This window comes from Danaus plexippus, chromosome 15, assembly GCF_018135715.1.
Source record: "Danaus plexippus chromosome 15, MEX_DaPlex, whole genome shotgun sequence".
Lineage (NCBI taxonomy): Eukaryota > Metazoa > Arthropoda > Insecta > Lepidoptera > Nymphalidae > Danaus > Danaus plexippus.
The window spans coordinates 5544267-5567793 of record NC_083547.1 but is presented as its reverse complement, the minus strand read 5'-3'; positions in this window follow the sequence as shown (position 1 = coordinate 5567793).

Below are 23527 nucleotides of genomic sequence, written 5' to 3'. Positions count from 1 at the left end.
TAATATAAATGAAAGTTGACCAATCTTTGTATTTGTGGAACATTAGACACAGGCAATAAAAAGTTTACTATATCAATAATTTTGTGCAGCGTAAGGTTAAACCTAAAGAATATTAAACATATGTTTGCTCTAGTATGCTATCGTCATTATTTAAATAAAGGTGTTATTGTGGCATGGATATGATTTTTTCTATTTCTCTTAAAAGATAATATTTAACAAATAAAGTACACTTTTTAAATCTCAGTTTTATAAAATTACACGTCAATTATCACATTGTTTATGTTTTGAGTGATGTAAATATTGTGTAAGGAGACAATTTTTTTTTTGCTTCAACTAAAAGATTAAATTATTATATATTATTATTTTCTTTCAATCATCCGTGCTGTAGTTAAAATTACTAATATTATTCAAAACTATGAATTTCGAATATCAAATTAAATGTTTTATTAGAAAACAACAGGTAAGTATTATTCATATGAAAATAACGTGAGTATTTCTATAAAAATATATAATACAGATACATACCTTTGTATTTAACGCGTATAAGTGTGAAGTAATGGTTGAAAGTATTACTAATATACACAAACAAAATTGAGTGGTTGTCAGCACGGCATCGCTATGCAGTGCCGACGTTTAATTATCGTGAATACAGTGAGCTATGAATAACGTTAATGAATTTCTCATTATCAGAGGATAAGACTTTCATGTGTTATTTCTATAGTTTTAATTGATGTTCGTCATTGATAAACAAAGTGAAATAAAAAAACAAAATGGCCAAAAAATGTATAAAAGGTGAATTATATATTTTTTTTATAATCAAACGTTACTTATATTAGTTTTTTGTGAATATAGATAAAACAGAGCTTATCTAAAATATTTCTAATTTGATATATTATTTCGTTATCGATGATAATTTATTTTTGTTAAGAATAAGGCATTCAGTAACCAATGTTTTTGGGTTATTGATGGATGGATGGTTAACAACATACCTATTTAAACTTTGCTGGATTTAAAAAATACATTTAATAATGTCCAATATGAAATTGTGCTTCAAAGTTTCATTTCTTTTAATATATGTAGGGTTGTGGTTTCTGAGTTACCTTACTGGCTGACGTACGCACACATTTGCGCCCCGGCGCCGTGCAATATCGTTTAAGGGAGTCGTCAAGGTGGGGTACTCTGTCCTCAACTTTTTGCGTTATAAATTAATTTTGTTTAACTCTCTCCCATATGTAAGCAGATGATATTCTTTGAACCTTGACGACCTTTTATCTGTCATTGATATGATTAATAGATAGCGATTAAATCTTACTTTAAAACCCTTTGCCTCAAAGGAAATCTAGACAATTATTGTGTTTTTGTTTTTGACACTCTCAATTTGGTAGCTAAAATTGACAAATACTAGCTAAAACTCTTTATAATAATATAAACATTTTACTGCGCTTTTTAAAATTCTTGTTTAAAATCTAAATTAAACACTGTTCTGGATATACATGGTTTTTATATTCATATGCTAAAGTTATAGGACATAGAATTTGTAGATAAGTATTGTTTAAAGCTTGCTAAACTGTATATATTTTTTTGATGATACGCGTAAGAGAAATTGATGGTAATTGGGGAAATGGCTTATAAAATATTAAATAAAATATAATAAATAATTAATTTCTCTGTTTATCGTTTTCGATTAAATAAAAGAAAAAACTTGTATTTTATGGAATAAAGCCGGTTTATGAAATAGTCAACTAAATTAAGCCATTTTCTTTATAGCAGCCATTAAATTGATAGGTGACAAATTCATTCACTTTGACTCTTCCTATTTGAGATTTCAAGGAAAAATAGCTTACAGCCCACGAAGTTTTGCACTTAAAAATATAACATAGAAGATAAATTTTTAATAGATGCACGAGTATTACTGGTATTAGTATTATTACTTACTGTGTGTATATAAGTATATGTATATTTAATTCACAACTTAGTAATGACAAAGAATATATATATCGGCGCTATCAGCATTAATGACGGCTGCAACATGAAAATAACTTGTGGCTGACGTCAATTATTATAAAAACTTATTGGTATTCATAATTATTGATATAAGTAAAACCAAATGAAAGACTGTTTAAAAGAAGAATAGAACTCTATTTAAGTTTCGGTATAAATACAACGTTTGGACGCACGACAGCAGAGTTCAGTGAGTGCGGACCATTGAAGAATGTGAATACAAAGAACCTTCGAGAAATACAAGGATAGTTCGAAGAATTAAAGTTTCATTTTTAAATAACATGTAACGTGCTGAAATAAGTGACATTAGTGACGTCAGCGATGCTGGAGTGTCTTTGTTTAGAACCAACGAATTTGTATTAATTCCGAAATATACAAATAAACACTTTCATTTTGTTACTGAAAAATAGGTTAATATGGTTATCAGATGGAAAAATCTCAGATGGTAAGAAAAATATCAAATGCCATAACTCATACTACTGTGATTTTTAGTTAATTTTTGTTTTCAAAATCATAACTTTTCTTTTTTGTGAATGTTGTTGTCGGTTTCATTTCGTGAAAGTGCTCATATGAGCCCTTATAATGATAAAAATAGATTTTTTCAAGACTAAGCTTGATATTTACCTACATATAATCTCAGTCATATCCTTTTTATTTTGTAAAAATAATAATTGTATATATTTAATAACGTGTAATGTACAATATTTTTAATTTGATTGATTGTAAATATTTCTCTCCAATGTAATTCTCAAACATAGTAAACAGTAATTTTCTGTGTTTCTTTAATAATTTTCTAAGCAACTACAAAAATTATGGGTGGTAGAGCCTAGCTGTAGTCAAGTTACTGCAGCTCGAACATGGGCTGGCTCGATCGGAGAAGTACCATCCTTACACAGTAGATTGGCGTGAAGTAGTCTTTAATGGCTGCGTTTCATCCGATGAATAAGAGAGCCGGTGGCCCACCCTTTCCTACCCCTTCACTTCTCCCTTTCACACTTTTTCATCCCCCTCTTCCCTAATCCAGGGTGGCAACATATCCACAAATCTATACTGCGGATGTCCATGGGCGACGGTACTATCTCCATCAGGTAGGCCGTCTGCACGGTTGGCCCCATTAGTATAAAAAATCTGTTTTTGGTATAGATAGTGTAGTGTTTTCTACATTTTAGAGACTTTTAAAACTTCTTTGGTATATTGTTGTAAAAAAATCTAATATCAGTTTGGAAAAACAGAAATGGTCTGATCGCAAGATCCCACAATGAAATATTCAATAATTGGGCTCTGAACTATTTTATACTTGGTGTTTATATTTTGTTAGTTATATACTTTATAAATGTTTTATAAATTTTACCTTTAATTGAAACTATGAATCACCAACAGTTTTGTATTTTCATTCGTAAATTATGGTTAGAAAAAAATCTGAAAATGTGGCTTTTAAGTTGACTTAAACGTACTAGGTAATTGCAAGTATAGGTAAATGTGTTTTATGACTTGAATGTTAAAAAAAAATACATTGAAATAAAAAAACTATGAAAATTATTGTGATTTCAATATACAAATTTAATTTATCCATGGTGGAAATATTTATTTGCAATACAATTATAATTTTTATATACAGGAGAAGCTTATGAATGTCCTCTTTTTATATATTTTTAATTAAAAAATACTTCTTTTTATTCAGGTACTTATTTTTGCTCTCAAAATAGATAATAAATTGAAATAATTTTAAGACTCATTAAACGAGAAAATTAACACAGATAATTAAAACAGATTAATAATTCCTTATTCCATCATTAAGTGAATTAGAACGACCATAACCTTAAGAAGATTATAAATCTTTACATAACCGAAACAAAGACGACTCATTAATATTTTATGATTATTATTATTATTTAAAATGCTTTATCTCTCTGTATTTCATTGTTTTAGAGACAGAGATGAAACCTCTTAGCATTCAATGGATTCACCGTGCGGGTGCCGGGTCCATCGCGTTGCAGAGAGAAGAGCTTCAACGGTGTCTGGGACTTGCGACCCAGATGTAGGCGAAGGGAGCCCTATCTAACGCGCGTTAAACGCTCACCGCCATCTCAACCTCAAGCTCCTCTCCCTACCTAACCAAATCTGAAAAGAACCTACTAGGGCTGCCTTCGAAGTACGTTCCAAGAATGAATTGATTTTAGTTCTGGACAGGCCCTAGTCTTTTAGTACGTTGTAGAGAAATTATGCCGTTATACCTTTCGCTCCATCATTTATTGACCTTGATGGCATGGTCTTTGGAGATGTTGCTTTCCCATGGAACAGTAAGCCCTATTATCACTACGTGCTTTAAAATTCGCGAATACATAAGTATGTCTGGTCTGGAGGACGACGCACAAATATCCTCTGGGATTTTGTATTGTATCTCATACGTGTCCATCATTATAGTTCAATCCGAAGCCGGTTTAAGGAAAGAGTAAGGCTTTACGTTTGATTTTGTAGCCCTAGTGCCTTCTCTCACTAAACCTACTGATCGGTTGTTTATGGTTATTTCCCTTTTCCCTCTGGCTACCGAAAGACTAACCGCTTCATGTATGATTTTCAGAACCCCATCGTGACGACGCGAATATTGACCGCTATCCAGGAGTACCTTATATCCCACAAGCAAATGCTTAACACTTCCAACTGCCTTCCCATAGATATAGCAAGTTGTTTCGGTACCTTTACCCCATCTTACAAAATTACTTTAATCTGGGTGAGGCATTGGGAACGCATTGAGATAAATTTTTAAACATGCTGGCGACCAACCATGAATTAAAGTGCACCATTTTAGTGCTAACGGGATGCAAAAATCTCCTATGTCTAACCACTCGTTCTGCATCTTTAAACTCTAAACATTGCATGGATCTTATATTTATCATTCTCGTCTTGCCGAATAAAGTCTTCAATATATCCGTATCTTGTGCCTTCCCTCCCGATCCTGACCCTACTCTGTTAGTTGGTGCTCCTATCATAAACTGCTTATGGAATTGAAGTCGTGGAAATCGATATGAGGAATTCCAGGTTTTTGTTTGTTGGGATACGTATAGAGCCTTGCATTTTTAGGCACTTCGTATGTGCTCTTAATATGATCGTTAATTTGTTCGTTGGTCAAGAGAAGCTGTCTACGTCCTTTCTTAAAAATGGTTTTCGAATACTTTTTTTATTATTATTATCGAATCATTACTTTTATTATAGTGTATTTTTATTATATTCTAATTTTCAAACATGAAAAGATTTTGAGAGATGAGAAGAGATGAGATGAGATGATCATGAGAAGATTTGAACTTTTATATAGTAAAATATTCATTTATTTCATAGACAAGGTTTTAGATTTTATTTATTGCGCGCTGGTTAACTAATCTATGCCTGTCCTTAAAATGATTATTTGGGGCGCATTTCATTATTATCATTCTTCTTGATATTATGAATGATGAATACTTTTCCTTTTACCATTCCAGGCCGTCTTATATACATTATTTGAATTTATACCACACAGCGGAACAAAGATTAATAATATAATATACCATCCATGTATGCAAGATCCTATTGATCTTCAAAATGATTTTCATTCTTTATATTATTTGAATGCTTTATAGCATCTCAAGGATTTTTATATATGAAATAAACATACTGAATTAGTTTTGTCTCAGCAATTGACTAAGTTTTTGTTCTTAATTTGTCTTATCATCATTAAAATAAAATTACAAACAATTTTCGAAGACTAAAATAACCGACGTGAACGTTACAAAAGGTTTTTTTTGTTATTATTTTTTCCTTTATATTTTAGATTATTTGAACATTTATTTTAATATTTTGATAAAATTTTATTATAATATTTATGTTTTAAAATTCAATCAAAAAGTAATAATTATATATATATTTATATAGGCACAGCTTAGTAAACAATACTGTTGGTGACTTAAAAGAAATAGTTCATATTAAACAAAAGGCTTTTAAATATGCGAGCAAGCTGTTTTCAGAATCATGTTCCGGTTGCCGAAAAATTAAGTAAGGAATAAACGATAAATTAGATTTTTCATGTTATTTTGAAAATTAGAAATTATACTATATTTTATTTAAAAAAAGTAAATATTATTAGTAAGATAAGAGATAATAAAATAAACGAAAAATAAATAACAAGAACTTAAAAGGAAAGTAAAATATTAATGTATATATTACGAGGTATTGAAAGTTCCAGGAATATGATGCGAATTGTTAGTCGCCTGGTTTTTTATTTTTTTGTGCCCGCCTTACAGACTTCGAGATTTTTTTTTAGTATGTTGAGCAAAACTTTATCTACTCTACCTTTTGAATGTCATATTCCAGTAAATTAGTTAGTAATTAAATATTTAATATTATCCTAAATAATAAGTGAACATCTTTAAAAATTATAAAATATATATAAATTTATAATATTTGTATCTAGCATCTATGACTGGAGAATGACTTAAAAGATGCTTTGGTGGACGATCTTGGAAATACAGGGGAAATCGGCGACATTTTGGTCTGGTAGTGGTTCCAACATTAAGAATAGAAATGTAGTATATAATAAGAAATTGTGAATGTATTTTTATATTAAAATTGTAATACTAATACTTTTATATTCTTAATGATATATGTAGTTTATTTTTATGAAATTTTGTAACTTTTATAGTTTCAATTTTTTTTTTATGTATTTGGTTATATTTCTTCATCATCGCAAGAGTCTTTGCAGATTCGTCGTGGTCATCACGTATCAGTGAACCATATATATGATGACTTTCATGGGAAGATAGTTGCAGTGGTTTCCCTTTGCCTTCTGCACTAGCACTTTTTTGTTGCTATTTAGACACCAACTTTGCTGTAGCCTGTTCCAGCCAGTGGTGTCTAAATACTCTTCGAAAGTACATATGACTCGGAAAAGATCAAATTGGTACTTGCCAGGTTTCGAATATACATAGTTATATTCAGGGTATGGTTTACGTTTTTATTTTTTTTTATTATCATTGAATTCTATTGTAAGTATCTATGTGCCTGACTGTTGTATAAATGGAATATAAGAATCCTCTGTAAAACCTTTTGTGACATGTTTTATATATTTGCAAGAGTTACCCTAACATTTATTAATTTATTTATGCACAAAAACCTTATGTTTTTGAATTACTTTGCCCACAGTGATATTATTATTCTAGTCCGCTGTGCACTAATTCAAGAAAGTAATCCTCATGAAGCAAACAATGTAAGCTTTTGGTGCGCCAAGTAAACTGAAACATCCACAAAAATATTTTCAGCAACTCTTCTGTCATTCATGAAAATAATTTTTTATTTATATTTTTGTAGAAAGGAATAACATTCCCTCCACTTTTTTTTAAATAAAAGTTGTTTCGCAAAAAATATTACAAACCGTGGAGTACAAATAAATTTAGCCATATAATTATCGTTAGCTTAACAATATAGTTTTTTTTATATCATTTGAACCTAAAGCCTTTCTCAAGACGAGACATTTACTTAATAGCCCTGGGACTTATAAATAATAAAAATGAGAAGAAAGAGCAATTGTTTTCTCGTTGACAATAAATTTTAATTTTTTCTTTATACTTCTGAACATTTTATTTTTTCAACACCCAACAAAGTGCAATCAAACTCCCATCCAAATATTTATTTCACCGCTGCGGGATATAGATGATATTAAAAAAAGGTGACGAAAAATTCATTTTGTATAAACTAACACAGGTTTTGCGACCTGTAAAAAAAGTTATGTTGTGAAGCAATCACGTAAATTGCATGCAATTGTTATTGCGTATATAGAATATAGGATTTTTAGTTATTATATTAAAATATCATTTACAGTAATAACAAATCTTTTAAGCAGCTTAAATAAAAAAATAGGTTTTTTAATAAAGATGTAATTGAAACGGAATGTAAGTTTTATTGAAAGGCACTACTAATCTGATCGCGAGCGCAGGTGCTGGAACAATGCAATTTTGTGAACAAATTGAGTAGACGACGTCAGCGGTACCGCTCTGCAATGCTGACACGTGAGTAATGTATGTTCGTATATGTATGTTATTGAAAGCATAGTAATCACTAAAAGTAAGACTATGATTTTCAGATATACTACCCGATTTTTATTATTTTAAAACTCTATACTCCCGTCATTTCAGTTACTTTACATGATCACGGTTGTTGCAAAGTAACCGAAACGTCGGGAGTGTAGTTTTAAAATTAAAATAAAACTCGTAGGTATATCCGCTAATATAAGTTTTATTGAAATGAATACTCGCAAAAATCTCAGATATCATTATGTAATCACAAGTTTTAAATACATATGTCCCGCATTCTTTAAATATGTATAGCGACCATGAAAAGACATTTTTGATAGTTATTAAAAATTTTATGAAATAGACAACTTTAACATTTTGTAAAAGACTAGTTACTCTTTTACAAAACTTATGGAAATGATATACTGTAGTGCTGTCGACAAAAAGGTTACCTTTATAGAAAAGCGAGGGGTACTTTATAATTCTAAATAAAGAAGAGTCGTTATGAATATGTCAAGAGGATCAGACTCTTTTTTATATGGAATATTTTAATCGCTTGAAAAGATTCAAAATTTTATATCTTTATTTATTTTAACTTTATTTACCATCTTTTATCACCAATTAAGTGAAATTTTGAAATTTTTTATATTTACTTTGTTACTATAAACAGTATTATATTATGGGAAAATAATGAGCACTAATTAAATTCTTCATCTTATATGCAAGTTGTAAAAGGACTAAGAAACGTAATACGTCTAAGTCGTAGAGTCTGTACAGTGAGAGAGTGTGGTTGGTGGTTTATTTTATATAACATCTGATAACTCGGAAGGGCCACATAGTGATATTTTACATAACAATGTTTTGTGATGAGATTTCATTTCTTTTTGCAAAGTTGATTAGTATAATATTTTTGGGACTGTTTTATTTAGGCATTTCGATGTTATTCAAATTTTAGTTCAATAGCTTCAAAGGTTGAGTTTTAAAAGTTCAAGATTTTACTTTTTATTTGTTTAAATATTGGTATTAGTGCAGTCAACTTCCTTTAATGTTTTAGGAATTCAAAAAAGTACTGTAAAATTTTTGATGACAATTAATGAGCAAGTCGAAACGAAACGAAATAAGGCTTTCTAGAGTAATAATGAAACGTAAAGTATAAGAGCAATATAATCGAAATAGTTATTACTCTAATATATAAAACCTTTTATCTCTGGGTTTGTTTCAGCCGTAATAATATTTTTTGCGAATTAATATAATTATTAATATTCTTGTGTTAACATGAAAAACCACCTTTTTTTACAAATAAGAGATTAGTTATTATTTGAGCTAGATAAGTAGATTTTAAAATATATTTTGTAAGACACCAAAATATATGAGAAATGAACTATCTCATAAATACTTGTTACCATTGAAGCGATGTTCAGTTTATTTTTGAAATAAATACAATAGAAAATATAGAATGAAAAGTTTAGTTTTATTTGTGATATAAGAACTGAAGGATGAGCAGTAGATTTACTTTAAAATATTCGAAATCGCATTAAATTATCTGTCTTCTTGAAGTTCTTTAAATCTTTCAAAGTATGTTCAAGTTGAAGAGCGAGTGGTGAAAAATGTTTCTTTCATCGTCATATTTACTGCATTTGGATATTTCATTTTTTATGTTAATATTAAACATTTATTTACTGAGTTTTATTAAATGTTACTATGAAAAAACAGTGCAGTTTTGGACGTACTGCATCAATTGGCATAATGCAATTACAATCTTAAAGTGACTTGTTTCGTTTATATTATAATTTAATCTTATATTTACTATTGTTTTTCATTATTGAGAGCACTGCCTATAACTTTTAACTTTGTTTAACAATTAAAATATATGGTTGTAATGTTCTGTTACTTTAAAGCTTTTAATTAAATTATATTATATGGTCAAATTATAAAAAAAATTACGACATATGTTTTCTTTGGCGTTTTGTATTTTGTCGCTATAGCTCTCATAATAAATTAAAGTATTGGAATTGTGAATTATTATTCCTAATTATATTGATAAAAGTTTTCACATATGAGACATTTATTTTAATTTAGGTACCACATTTCAAGCAGAATGTGGATGAACCATTATATTAAAATATTAATGTAGAGAGATATCAATTATGTAATCCAATTCGAAGAGAATAAAGGATCTTTTAATTAAAGTGCTGAAGAGTTTAAGGTTGAAACTTGCTGCTGTATGCGATAGTCAAACACTAGAGCATCCGAGAAGGACTTTACAAACATCATATTATATTGCTGTTCTCATTTGCATCTACTTACGAGATACATTTAAAAAGTTTTAAAGAATCGTAGCAACGAGCAGAAAAATACTATTACAAATATCAGATAGAACATTTGTCCCAGAAAAGCTTTTAGCAATGGAATTTCTTTTGAAACGTATCTTGTAGAAAGATTAAAAACATGCGATGCAATAACTGATTTCGAGAAATCCTTTTATTTGGAATATTAAATCCTTTTTTTATCGCAGGGATTAAGTGAGCCCATTTATTAAATGATGTATTTGACAGGTTCTGAATGATATCTAATAGTACAGAGACTGCCTTTGTGACTTTAATTGGATATAGAATTGTCAAGATCATAGAGTTCCATTGAAATTGCAACAATTGAGCTAAACTCTTCAAACTCATTTCGCTAAGCGAATGATTAAAGCTGCTACTGTGCAATTCATTAGTAAACAAAGCAAATGGATTTACGTTCTTAGATCGTAGGGATAGATTCAATTAACGGAGGCAATTCAATATACTTTGTTATATAGAGTAATAGGATGTTGATGAAGTACGTGCTGTCATAATTGGGTAACGGATTCTGTTGTGCTATTAAATTATAATATGACCGGCAAGAGTACATAGATGCTCGTATATGTCGTTAAATACAATGTTTTCAAATTTGTGAACAATCTTCACAAGTTTTATATATATGTTTTTAAATATTATTTGAAATAACGTTCTTATTTTTATATATATATATTTTTTAATATGTTCAGGTGTTCATTGTTGCGTTATAAATTATAATTGCTACATAGTATCGGTTTTATATAAATCCCTAGCTGATATTTTGAACTTACCCACAAAGTTGTTTTCATTAACATTAATTTCATAACTGGCAATGCTACCCTTGGCCAGTTACTTTAATCCTCCTATAAAATTAAAATATCAACATTAGAATATTTATGATATTTTTATTGAACAATAATAGCTGAATCTTCAAAGTCCTTCACATTCTAAATCTAGCATATTTTAAATTGCGTTTAAAAAGCGAACGGATATGACAAACTGGAATGTCTCTAAAATGAAACCAGACATAAATAACCTCAATAACTTATATCTGAAATTCTTGAAGTTTTTTAGCCAGCTAGACGTTTTGGTACTCATAACATGACATGACATTTCTTTGACAGCTAAAAATCTTAAATGATTTTAAATACATCTTGTAATTTCAAAGGAAGAAAACAAAATCGGTATTCATTTATTGGATTTATTGTAATACAAAAAAAAAATATATATTTCATATAACATCATTTTTTTAAAGTAAATAAAGTTAAAAAATGCTTCTAGAATGAATGTAAAATGAGATAACAACGATACTCTAACAGCTAATGGCACTATTGAACGGTTAGGAACTATGAAAATGGTGTTGTCCATGAGTGTGTGATTCGTTACCAAATGGAGCAAAAAATCGAGGTGTTCACGAGCTCCAGCTTTTGATAGCACACTTTTTACCAAAACGCTTTATTTGAATTTCGATACTGTTATTTTTGGTTATGTTTCGTTATTTTAAAAGCTTTTAAATCTTTATTAAACCTCAAATCACAGAAAGCAAATTTTTTACCTTCTACCATAATTTATTACGATAAGGGCCACAAGTTGTTATAACTATATATATATATATATAAATTTTGCCCTATTAAGTATAAAAAATTATTAGTGAATACGTAATAATTCTTAAAATAATCTATATTGATGCCAAATCTTTTTGTAGATGTAACTAAATGTGATTAATCAAGTTTCAATAAAGGAATATGGACAAAATCCGTTATACAATAGTTCAAAAGTCCATGAAAATTGCGATACACTAGATTTACAAAATGTTTAAGATGTCAAATAATTTGTATATGTTTAATAAAACTTGAACTTAACAATACTTTTGTATTTGAGGCTAAGAATAAATGGCTTAAAATTTGATATTCTACAATCATTTTAACGATATTTTTACACTGTACGTATAACTTAATATGAAATTATTTATTTCATTAAATGTCAAAGCTAAAACAGAGTTTATTTTGGCTTCGGAGTAATAAATTGAGTTAAGTGATGCTTTTGATGTGCAAATTTTTAATGATGTTATAAAATATATATCAGAAATTGTAAGTCATACATATTTGGAAAATGGTATTTAATTTAGACACACACTTTCAAATATAGTTTATTTGTCACCTAATTTTAACAATAACATTAAACAAAACATACCTATTTAGATTAGTTATTAAAAATACTTCTTATTTGTGACACATGGAACCAAATATTATACATAACATTAAAATTTATTTTATGGAATAGGTATTTAAAAATCTTATTAAAATTCCTATGAAATTAATTGTCATTAAACGATAATACGTGTGAAGAACTTAATCCAGTAATCAAAGCCAAAAATGCCCCACACCATTTTTTTAAACCTCTGATTTCTTAAATTCCTGGACCGATATTAATATCAAACCAAACGTAGCTAAAAACAACCGCAAAGAAACTGGCTTCCAAATGAAAAAACGCGCACCGAAATCTAACATTTTCTAGAATACTACAACTACGAAAGACGTTTATCGTAAAAACGTAATACTTTTTGTACTTCTAATATATACAATAACATCATAATATTTATAAGATGGAACAGTAATCCATTAAATTGAAATATAATTAACGAATTACAAACTAATATATGAAACTCGAATAAATCATTATTAAGTTAGTTCCTGTAGCACGCCCTAATCTTGTTCGTTACTACCAGCTTACTAACGTAGCTTTATCAGGGACTGAATATTATTAAACAAGCATTTGTTTTAATAACATTGCAATGATATGATAAAACTTTAATTCTTAGAAGAGAAGTACATTATCCTGCACTATTTTTATGTACAAGCTTGGTTTTCATGACAAAGGAGTTTTCTTGCCTTGGAGGAAAATGTTACAATTGTAATTTTTTTGAGGAAATCAGAAAAGAAGAAGGTTATTGCTTCTGTCATAAGAATACAAGTTCTTCAACAAAAGGAGTGAATCCTGTCACGTTTCTGGTAGTTTTATAGTTTTATGAAAAGAGGATGCAGGAACGTGAATTTCTTGGGCTTACTCTTCAAAGTCTACACAATAAGTAATAGAAGCTGGCTATAGTACTCCTCAGTCAAAGTTGATTAGATGGACTTTAAAGATATCATGGACACCAATAAGCCATTTTGCTCTTCATTCCACGGGGTACAAAGTTAAGAGGTAATATTTGACAACACGTCACCAAATACTTTAAACAGGCAAAGCTATCTTAAAGGTAAGTTTGCGGTAATTTTGAAAGGATGTTAAGTTTCCTCGCTGTGGTTTAACCTTAAGAAAAAGTTAGTAACGTCTCTTATTTTAAAACTTACCTAGATATTTATTTATTGAGATATTAGGTACCTTAAGCGGTAACTGAAAACGGTCGGTGTATTAAGTTACATTGGCAAAAGTTGAGTTTCAGATTAATATTCCTCTAGAAGTGTGACGAGACACGATTTATTTAGTTAGCGCTAAATTTTAAAAAACTGGCGTCACTGGCAATCATACACTAGCAGGAATATAAATGACAAAAGTCAGTAGTGTGTCATGAGGGGTCTGTTCAGTATACATTCCATAGTCTTAAGAAGCATAGATGCAATTGCAATCTTACAAGAACAAGCAGAGTCCAAGATATGGAAATTACACTAGTCATGAAACGAAGGCGGTAAAATTTAATTAAGACGTAAATTTTGGGTGAAAAGTGAAGCGAACAGTGTTGTTTTCTTATTGCCGTCTGTGGGAGCTCTACTACTAAAGACTGAGTTTGTTTAGTCTTTGGTGTTTCACGTCAAAACTGTCAGTATCGAAGTCATCCACATCTGGCTTGTAGCTTCCTTGATCAACAGCAAAAATTCCAAATTTCGAACTTCTGTACCAGTATAAACAATAAGATTTAATTATGTAAATGTGCATTTAATTAAGTTCTTGATCCTTGATTGGGACATATTATTATAAGTTTTTCGTTAATTTAGAGAATCAATATCATTATTATCCAGAATGTGCTTCAAATTTATAAGTTGAAAGGTAAATAAAATAAAATTAATTAACATTGCAGGGAAATTATAGACGTAATTACTTAAGATTTATTGATATAAAGAGGTGACTAAAGCATTACATAAACGAAAAGTATAAAATATATTTAAAAAAAATTAGCGATAAAAATGAATTACTCTGAGTAATAGTATATATTATTTTATTTATATTTTCAACTTGATAGAGATATAAAAAAACAAATTTATTAAATAATCATTTCAATAAATCATCACCCAAAAAGTCAGAGATTACCAATTTTAAATATTAATATTTGTGCTCATTCAATTATGGACGGTACATATATCGAAGTATAATGGATATTTATATTTACATTTCATACAAATAATTCACATACATTTGAATACACGTTAATATAAATCAAAACATTTCAAAATACTATATATGTCCGGTAATAATTTTAAGATGTTCTTTTTTTAAAGTCAATGTTTTATATTTATTATTTTTATATCATCTGAATGAACACGTTTATTCAGTTAATAAATTTCATTATATATCATTGACTACATGTAACCTTTAAAAGAGTTGCATACTTTTGGAATCCAATGAATTCTGGTATTTTTTTAAAATTACCCATTATATTTTGTTAATGAAAACGTTCCATTACTTTTAATTTGAAACAGGTCATTTAATATCGCAAAAGGATTAAATTGAATTCATTGAATATATATATAAATATATATATATGTGCATATATCAAATATTATTGTCAGTAGTGATGAGCGTATCAATAAAATAAAAAAAAGTGTGAATAACATAATTTTACTATTTGCTCGTAGTACTGTAAATCGAACGACTCGCACAATCATTTAAAAAATCATATCATTTCAATTGAATGGTATAAAAAGATATTGACTCTAAATAATAACTTTTTAATAAAACGTAAATTTCTTACTATATTTATTAGAATTATAGTTGAACATTCGTATTTCAGACTGATTGATAGCGATGTAGATGTGAACGATCATATGGTCGCTATACATTCAGTTCACAGCTCAGCGAGCTCGCATTAGTCACCCGTCAGTAGCGAGCAAGAACAGAACGGGAACCGGCTCAAACGACGACGAGCATTCGATTTATATATATGTAGAATTGCATTGTTACAGCACCTGTTCAAAGTTGAAGCCAATTTTTAATTTTGCAGCTAGGAAATGGTCTAGAAATGAGTGAAACACGACTTTAATTAAAAAAGTGTTGTGAGATTTTTTTTCGTCTCAGCAATTGTTGAAGTAGTGAAAATTTGCATAAGATGTTACTTACCACAAAGTATTTTATTCGAGATTTCATGGCTTCAGAAATTAATTAAATGTAAAGTCCCTTTAATACTAGAAGTTCTACAAGTACAAGCTGCAGAAGCCCTACTATTGCAGTTGCAATGGTTTAATAACTATCTTATATATTTTATTTTCTGTAGAAATATATTACTTGCGAATAATATAAGTGAACGGATAAATGAAATAAATGTAGAATCATTTACAAAGTAGCCTTTCAAGAAAATGAAAAGCATAATTTTAACGATTGGATTTTTTTACTTTTAGATTTTTTAGCACAATCAGCTTATTTCATTGAGTTATATCAGTCAAAGAATTTATGTTAATTTTTAACTACTTAAGATTAAAAAAACTATAGATAAAAAGTTATAAATAAATAATATGAATAGTTTCATTACTATTAATGTATCCTTTGATTTTCTTTAGTCAGTGCTGAATTTAATACCAACAGTATATCCACTTCGAGTCAGGTCAAAATAACTGAACTGGAAAAGCAAATTGGACTTGATATCCCAGAACAAGCAGGTTAGAATTCTTCTCGTGTCGATGAATTTTCATACATATTAATTTATTTGAATTATAATTAAAGTATTTAAAAAAATATTTTGCTAATCTTAGCCACTAGAATTCAGAATATTGGTAATATTGTGTCAGTATTATAAATAAAAAAGTATGAATTGCTTTTTATTTTACCGTCATTGTAACCATTTCCATGTCATTTCATGTCATTGTATGTTACTTATTCTTAAATACATGCAGCACTCTGTAATTTTTTAGATTATTTTATTTCATAATCGACGAGTCATTTTGTTTAAAAAGCTTTAAAACACAAATAATATTGATGTTAAAGGTATTCCAATTACGTGATTGTTTTACTTTCAATATTTTGAGTTAAACATTTCAGGTTTCAGCTAGGTGCAACTGAGACCAATTCACTTTGAATATATCATTTTGTCAATATTTGGATAAAGGTTTGGTCTACATATAGATCTATGTAAAGCGAAACTCTTGTTAAGAAAACATTTTATTTAAATAGAAAGCGATTTATTAGATTACCTTAAATAGTCTGATTAAATGTTAATTTTAATTCATTTCATATCGAACTCGCCAAGCTAGCAGAGGTACTTCCATAATTTTTATTCGTGGGATTTTAGTTAGCAATTGCAGGTGTTAGATGCTGTGACATTTGATGTTGTTATTAGATATTTACAACCAGTGCTGTGTCAGCTGTAGTCTTGGATGTCGTGTTTTCTTTATTTATTACAATTTTCTTTTTTATTAAAGTTCTTCAATAAATATTTGCAACCCCTTTATAAAGTTAATCTAAGTCCTTAAAACGTTGTTTATGTCGCTAACTCGCTTTAAAATATTATCTCTAAAATTTTGTATAAGGTGTTTAAATCTTTAATTCCCGCAACCTTGATTCTTTAAAAATGTATTTAAGTTACTCCTAATTCGGAAATTTTTTACCAATACATATTAAGAATACATTGCAATATCAAATATAAAGGTATAAAATAATATAAACGAGTTTTTATTTGAAGTGCTAAAAAGAAGAGATAAATGTAAATTGGAATAGATCCATACATGTATAAGACTTTATGTAAATGTTATAAAAGCATGTTGATTGATTAACATGCAGATATAAAAAAGTGGAGTAATCGTTTCGGTTTGACTGTAGCCATGTACAGTAAATTTATAAAAAAATATATATCTTTAAATAAAAAAATAATAAAACCGACTTCAAAATTGTACGTTCATAGCTTACCTATATAGGTTTGTTCAGAAAAAATATAACAGAACTAAAAAGTAAAAAAAAAAAAATAGACAACTTTTGTATTAAATAAACTCACTTTGATAAACCAACCAAGTATTTTTTAATTCGATGGTTGCCTCATTTAATAGTAAAATAAGAGTAGGTACGTATTCAAATTGTGTTCTTCACAACTAGTTAGATTAATTTTTTTTTAATTGTCAAAAACATTGACAGTTTTAATAAATATGTATGAATTTTGTACGAGATAAGGTGTTGCGCTGTCAGATTTTTTTTTTACGTCTTATTACATCGTCAAATTTAAGTCTGGAGTCTGAAATTTAACATTGCGATATATGTTTTTAATGGTGTTTTACAGTTATTTAAGTAAAATTTTGAAGCCTTTTTTTAATTAAAGCTGTAGGGTAATCACGGTTAGTCTATAAAGACTCCTGATAATGCCTCGCAATCGATGACCTAGAACACGATAAACTGTTAAAACAACAATTTGATCCTCGTACGTACCAAGAAATATTGCGATTACGAAATAATCCAACAGCAACTAATAATAATTTATAATGGCATTACAAAATCCTTCCCGAAATTTCCTATCTCAAAAACTAGTGAACCGATTTCATCGAATCTTGCAGTATTCCTTAAGTTCAACAGTACTCAGTACAAACAAAAAAAAAGAATTACTTAAATCGGATTAGTAGTTCCGGAGATACGCGAACTCAAACATAAAAACATACATGTAATTTGGCACATTTTTTCAGACGCCGATGTAGACTAAAGCATTGCTTTTATTTTTGTTGCCAAAATGTTATTATGATAACTTTTCGATTAAATGTTTTTGTTGTGTATGTTTTTTCATCTAGTTTTAAAATTAAGTAAATAAATAAATATTAAACTATCTATTCCTTTCTATTCTGGTAGGTTTATTGTCCAAGTTATTATTTTATTTCTTATATTTTTAGATATATAATGTTTTATTTTTTTCACTGTTAACTATTTCTGTTAAATACATTTAATACAAATAAGACAGCATTTTAAACAAAACGCTTCATTTCCCAACTCGTATTCACCCCTAGAGATCCCGAGTCTTTCGGTCAAATAAAACGTGAGGATATGACGACGTGCAGTGCTTTAGAAACGAGTGTTTGGTCTGTCGTCCGATTCATTTGAAAACTTTATTATATAAAGAGCTGCGGGTTTTTGAATAAAAACATTGTGAAAATCAAAGTTATATACATCAAAAAATGTTCTTTAATAAACTAACTAGTTACTAACTCTTTGCTTCCCCTGATCAAGTTTCGAATAATAATTAATAACGAGCAACATAAAACAGTGCTACCTTTTTGGATCAAAGATAAAAGAAACATGATTTCATATAAAAATTTTAGTGAAGACGAGAAGGTACGAGTAGATAAGGGTGACAAAATCAGGTAACAATGAGAGTATAGTCAGTATTAATGACATAATAATTTAGTAAATACGTACCCTGTAAAATTTCCAACTGGAAAATTGAGGATGAGTAGTATATGTCATTGGATATGAGACGGGTTAAAGTTTTTAAGAGACACGTATTCAAACGTTCCTCATGAAATATGTAGCTTTCTTCGCTATATATTTCTTAAATAATATTATTACTTACATGAAATAAAATAATCATTTGGATTTGATTTGATCTATGTAAGACTATTAATTTTCAAATATGTATATCTAGATAGGTATATATAAATGTCTTTATAAATTCAGTAGTCAAGCAGACAAATCTTGAAAGTGTATTGCAATACATTGAGTGATGCATTGTCGCTGCTTTGGCAATCCGTATCCGCAAAGGAAGCTTTCCTTTCAGATAGCATTTGTATTTCAAAGCGGGTAGAAGACGCGGTTTTAAATAAAACTCGATAAGTAGTGAGGTTAAGATTTGTTTTTAAGCTCTTTGTGACACCACCTTTTACTTCTGGTTCTATTTTGATATTAAGTTATATACTCTATCGATGCTATAAATTTTGAACTTTTCCCACCTTATTTGTTTTTAATTTTCTACTGGTTTTTGTCTATTTATTACTTCGCATATAGTAATATTTCAATAAAACTCTTCATTTTTACAAAATTATTTAAAACGAGAGCAAAATAATTCAGCTAGATAACAAAATATCTTCTAAGGAGTAAAACTACTTTAGTTTTAGTTTTAGACGAGTAAACAAACGACGTTTTGTATCGTCTTTTGTTTATAAAGATAATTTTAAGCTCTTTGCTACTGATAATATGTGTTATTTTTAACTTTCATTCAAATATTCAATCGAGAAAATAAAACTCCACTTGAAGGATATAAAACCATTGATATATAAAGCAAAAATCTATCTGCACCTAAAGTTTTTAACTTGACCGCATTATTACATACGTAAGCGAAATCATAGATAGAAATTTCTGCACACTCTCTACTAGAAAAAAAAGTCAAACATAGAACATTTTATTGACATAAAATTTATATAGAAAAGTTATTTCAAACTATTTACTAAAGGAATATTTATTAGCTACAGGATTTGTGTAAATGAAGATAAAGTTACCATTTCTATTGGATTTTTTCAGCAACTACCTTTTATATTTTCTGAAAGGCAGTTTGATGTAAAATAAACCGATAAAATTATTATCTTGTAAAACGGGAAACAAGAATAAGACGAATACTGAAGCAGTTAAAATTTCAATTGGAAATCACGAGGTTATATTACAATAATATTATTGTTTCGTTAAACTTGTAGAGACTTTTGATTTTGAGACGTTTACTTTGTAAAGTGTTTCTTAAAATACGCTATTATGTTTATTGAAATGAAGTCTTTTAATATAAGACACTTAATTGTTTTTTTTTTTAACACAGTTCTTAATAAAATATAGTGTTTAAATAAAATAAAGATTACAGAATAAAAAATATTAAAGTGGATTTAGTTTTTTTTTATAGAAAGTATTAGTTGGAAATATTAGGATCTCAGCCTGGTGATATTTTGGACTTGTTTGACTTTTAAAAAAAAAAACATTTTTAAAAACCTTTATGATTTTTCCGAGGAATTAAAAACTAACATATATATATATATATAGAGTCTCAGTCTCTAATTAGATATTATTTTACACGGTTTGATCGGATCGACCGGGAGTAATAGTATATTCGTATTATTCAGACAACAGATCAGATAAATACATTTTATAAAAACCAACTAATGTATCAGTGATAAATCAATTGAAACTATTTAAAAAACACGAAATTTAAACTATTATAAAGCCTGTGTGAATAAATATGATCATTTACAATTATTTCATAAATATATCGATTTTTAAGGACAAAAAAAAAACAAAATTGTCTTAATTAAATTTTGTCTCACTTAGAATGGCATGAATGTTCTAAGTACTAAATATATATTTGCAAGTAAGTTTCCAGGTATATAAAAAACAACTTATACTAAAGTAACAACTAAACAATGTCATTGATTAAAAAATAAATCTGTTTGAACAAACATGTATATCAGATTGAATTTATGAAAATGTTCGAGTTCTACTCGTTTCGTGTAAGTTAAGAAATATTTTGTTTGCGAAACAGTTGAATAGCAAACAGACTTCTGAATGTATTCCGCAAAGGAATAAGAAATAAAGTCATGTCTTTATTATTTGAAGAAAACTAATTTCACTTCATGTATGTATTAGGTATTGTGAAAATAATGTTTATAGTTCCCTATAATTCACATATTCCTTTCATTTTATTATATTAAATAATATGAGTAATTATAATACAAAGTCATATGGAAATAGGAGAGCAACTCATTTTGAATACATATTTTGAAATGACTAACAAATTTTTAAGCATTTGTATTTATAACTTCACTTTTTGGGAGTAAATTTAGAATATTGTGCAGTAAATTTTGAAATTTCTACGGTAATTTAACAAGAATTCCGTACAATACATTATGAAAAATCTGTTTTTAGTTCAATAAAAAATAATAATTCCTGAAACAAAAATTTTAACACTAATAAATATCAGATGAAATGAAAAATTTACTAATCATTTTTATAACTATATTTTAAAATTTTTGCAAAGAGATATTTATAAAATTCATTGCTCTTTTAAAAATGAAATTATTTAGCGCGATAACAAAATCCGCTGGTAATTAACTTTTTCGTGTTGAATATCGTGGTGATAGGCTAATCGAATATACCCACTATGTACCTCTATCAATATATTAGATACATTATAGAACTACAATTTATCAAGTGTTAATAGAATTAAATATAATACAACTGGTAATATCGATGTTTGTTTGATGTTTACTAAAAACATAAACAACAAAATTTAACTTTAAGTTGAAACATGTTCACAAAATACTCAATTCCTTACCGGTCCGTATGTGTGTTTGAGTAATGAGGTTTGGGTTGTATGACATTTTCATAGACCGTATTGAAAAATGTCTTTTATGTCAATCTTATTCAGATTTAAAGGAAGTTTATAAATGGATCAAAAGGGTTCGTTTATAAATGAAGTGCCTAGTACAGGTCGCATACTTCAGAGCTTATTACTTTCTAAGTGGCGATAAAACTAAATTATTAGCTGACACTGAAACTTTCAAAACTCATTTTGAGATTACTGTTTTAAAATAAATAGAATTTAATTACTTACTTTTCTAGGATTATTTATTTTACGTTAATGTTACTTAAGCTTTTTCTAAATAATTATTACACATGTAATAGATAAGATGTCATATGTTACACTTGTTTTTGTTGTTTAAAATACTTAATATCGAGTAAATTGTTCTTCAATCTAATTGTGTTCTTAATTTTTTCGTGTTTACAAATTATTAATTTATGCTTGATAATGTTGTGTATTAATCAATCAGATGTGCATATATTGTCTGTGTTACGTGATTTTATAAAAAAGACAACTGTTATGCAGTGTTCCTGAGGGAACTACACGTAGTTCCGGTATAAATTGTAACCTATATATTATGTTGTTATGTATGCATCTGTATCGTTCAGTAGTTTTTGAGTGAAATAGTAACAAATATCCACACATACAATATCTACATCTATACAAACTTTCACGCTTTTAGGTAATTGCTTTTTAGGTAATTGTTTTGTCCTGGTTTTTACTGAGATTATTCTCAAATTCCACATAGATTCCGCAAAGAGTCATAAACTAAAATAATTATTAAATAAAACAAAAAATATATATTTTTTCAATAAAAAAAAGAATTAGAAATAAACATAAACATACAAAGGAATTGATGGATGGATTTTCCTCTGTAGTGCATGCGAATGTATTGAGTGTTTAGTTATTTTAAGGTTCTGTCCATAACGGGTTTATATAATATAAAAGGAATATTTTTCATGCTTTTTGAACAATATGTTCACAGGAATTTAAACAAAATTTTTAACTTCCATTTCATACTAATATACTTATGAAAAATCTATCCTACGATGTAAGAGATACTCGAGTCAGGTGATGATTTATAATATGGTTTATTTTTTGGTTTTATGGTTTACGAGTTTGAATTGTCAAAGAAAACACAAACGGTTGCGAATTTTTCCACATACCCACAGCAATTTGTCTGTATATACTTATAAAACGTCACCTACTTTTAAGGGTAAACTCGTTCAAACCTCTCAAAATATGATAGGAATAAACCGTAAATGCATACTAAATGTCATAAGCATTTACATGTAACGTTGAATAATTCTCATTTATTTAAATTTCAAAATATTGAATAGTATTGTCATTGACAATAGACGTCACAACAAATTATATTCAGAACTTAATAGGTATTTTTATATTAATAGCAAATATCCTTTCTTCTTCACTTACTTAAGTATGTTTTTGGTTAGAAGTGACACAACGACCATGTTGTAAAGTAGCATGATAAATCCTCCTTTTATAACTAGCATTAAATGCTACATAAACCTCATCCGTTTACGAGTATAGGCACCTTTAGTATTCTTCTTTAAAGATTTGAATGAAACAGCTGTGTAAAACATTGTAAATACATTTTTATATATGTGTTGGGCATATTAATCTTTGTTTAA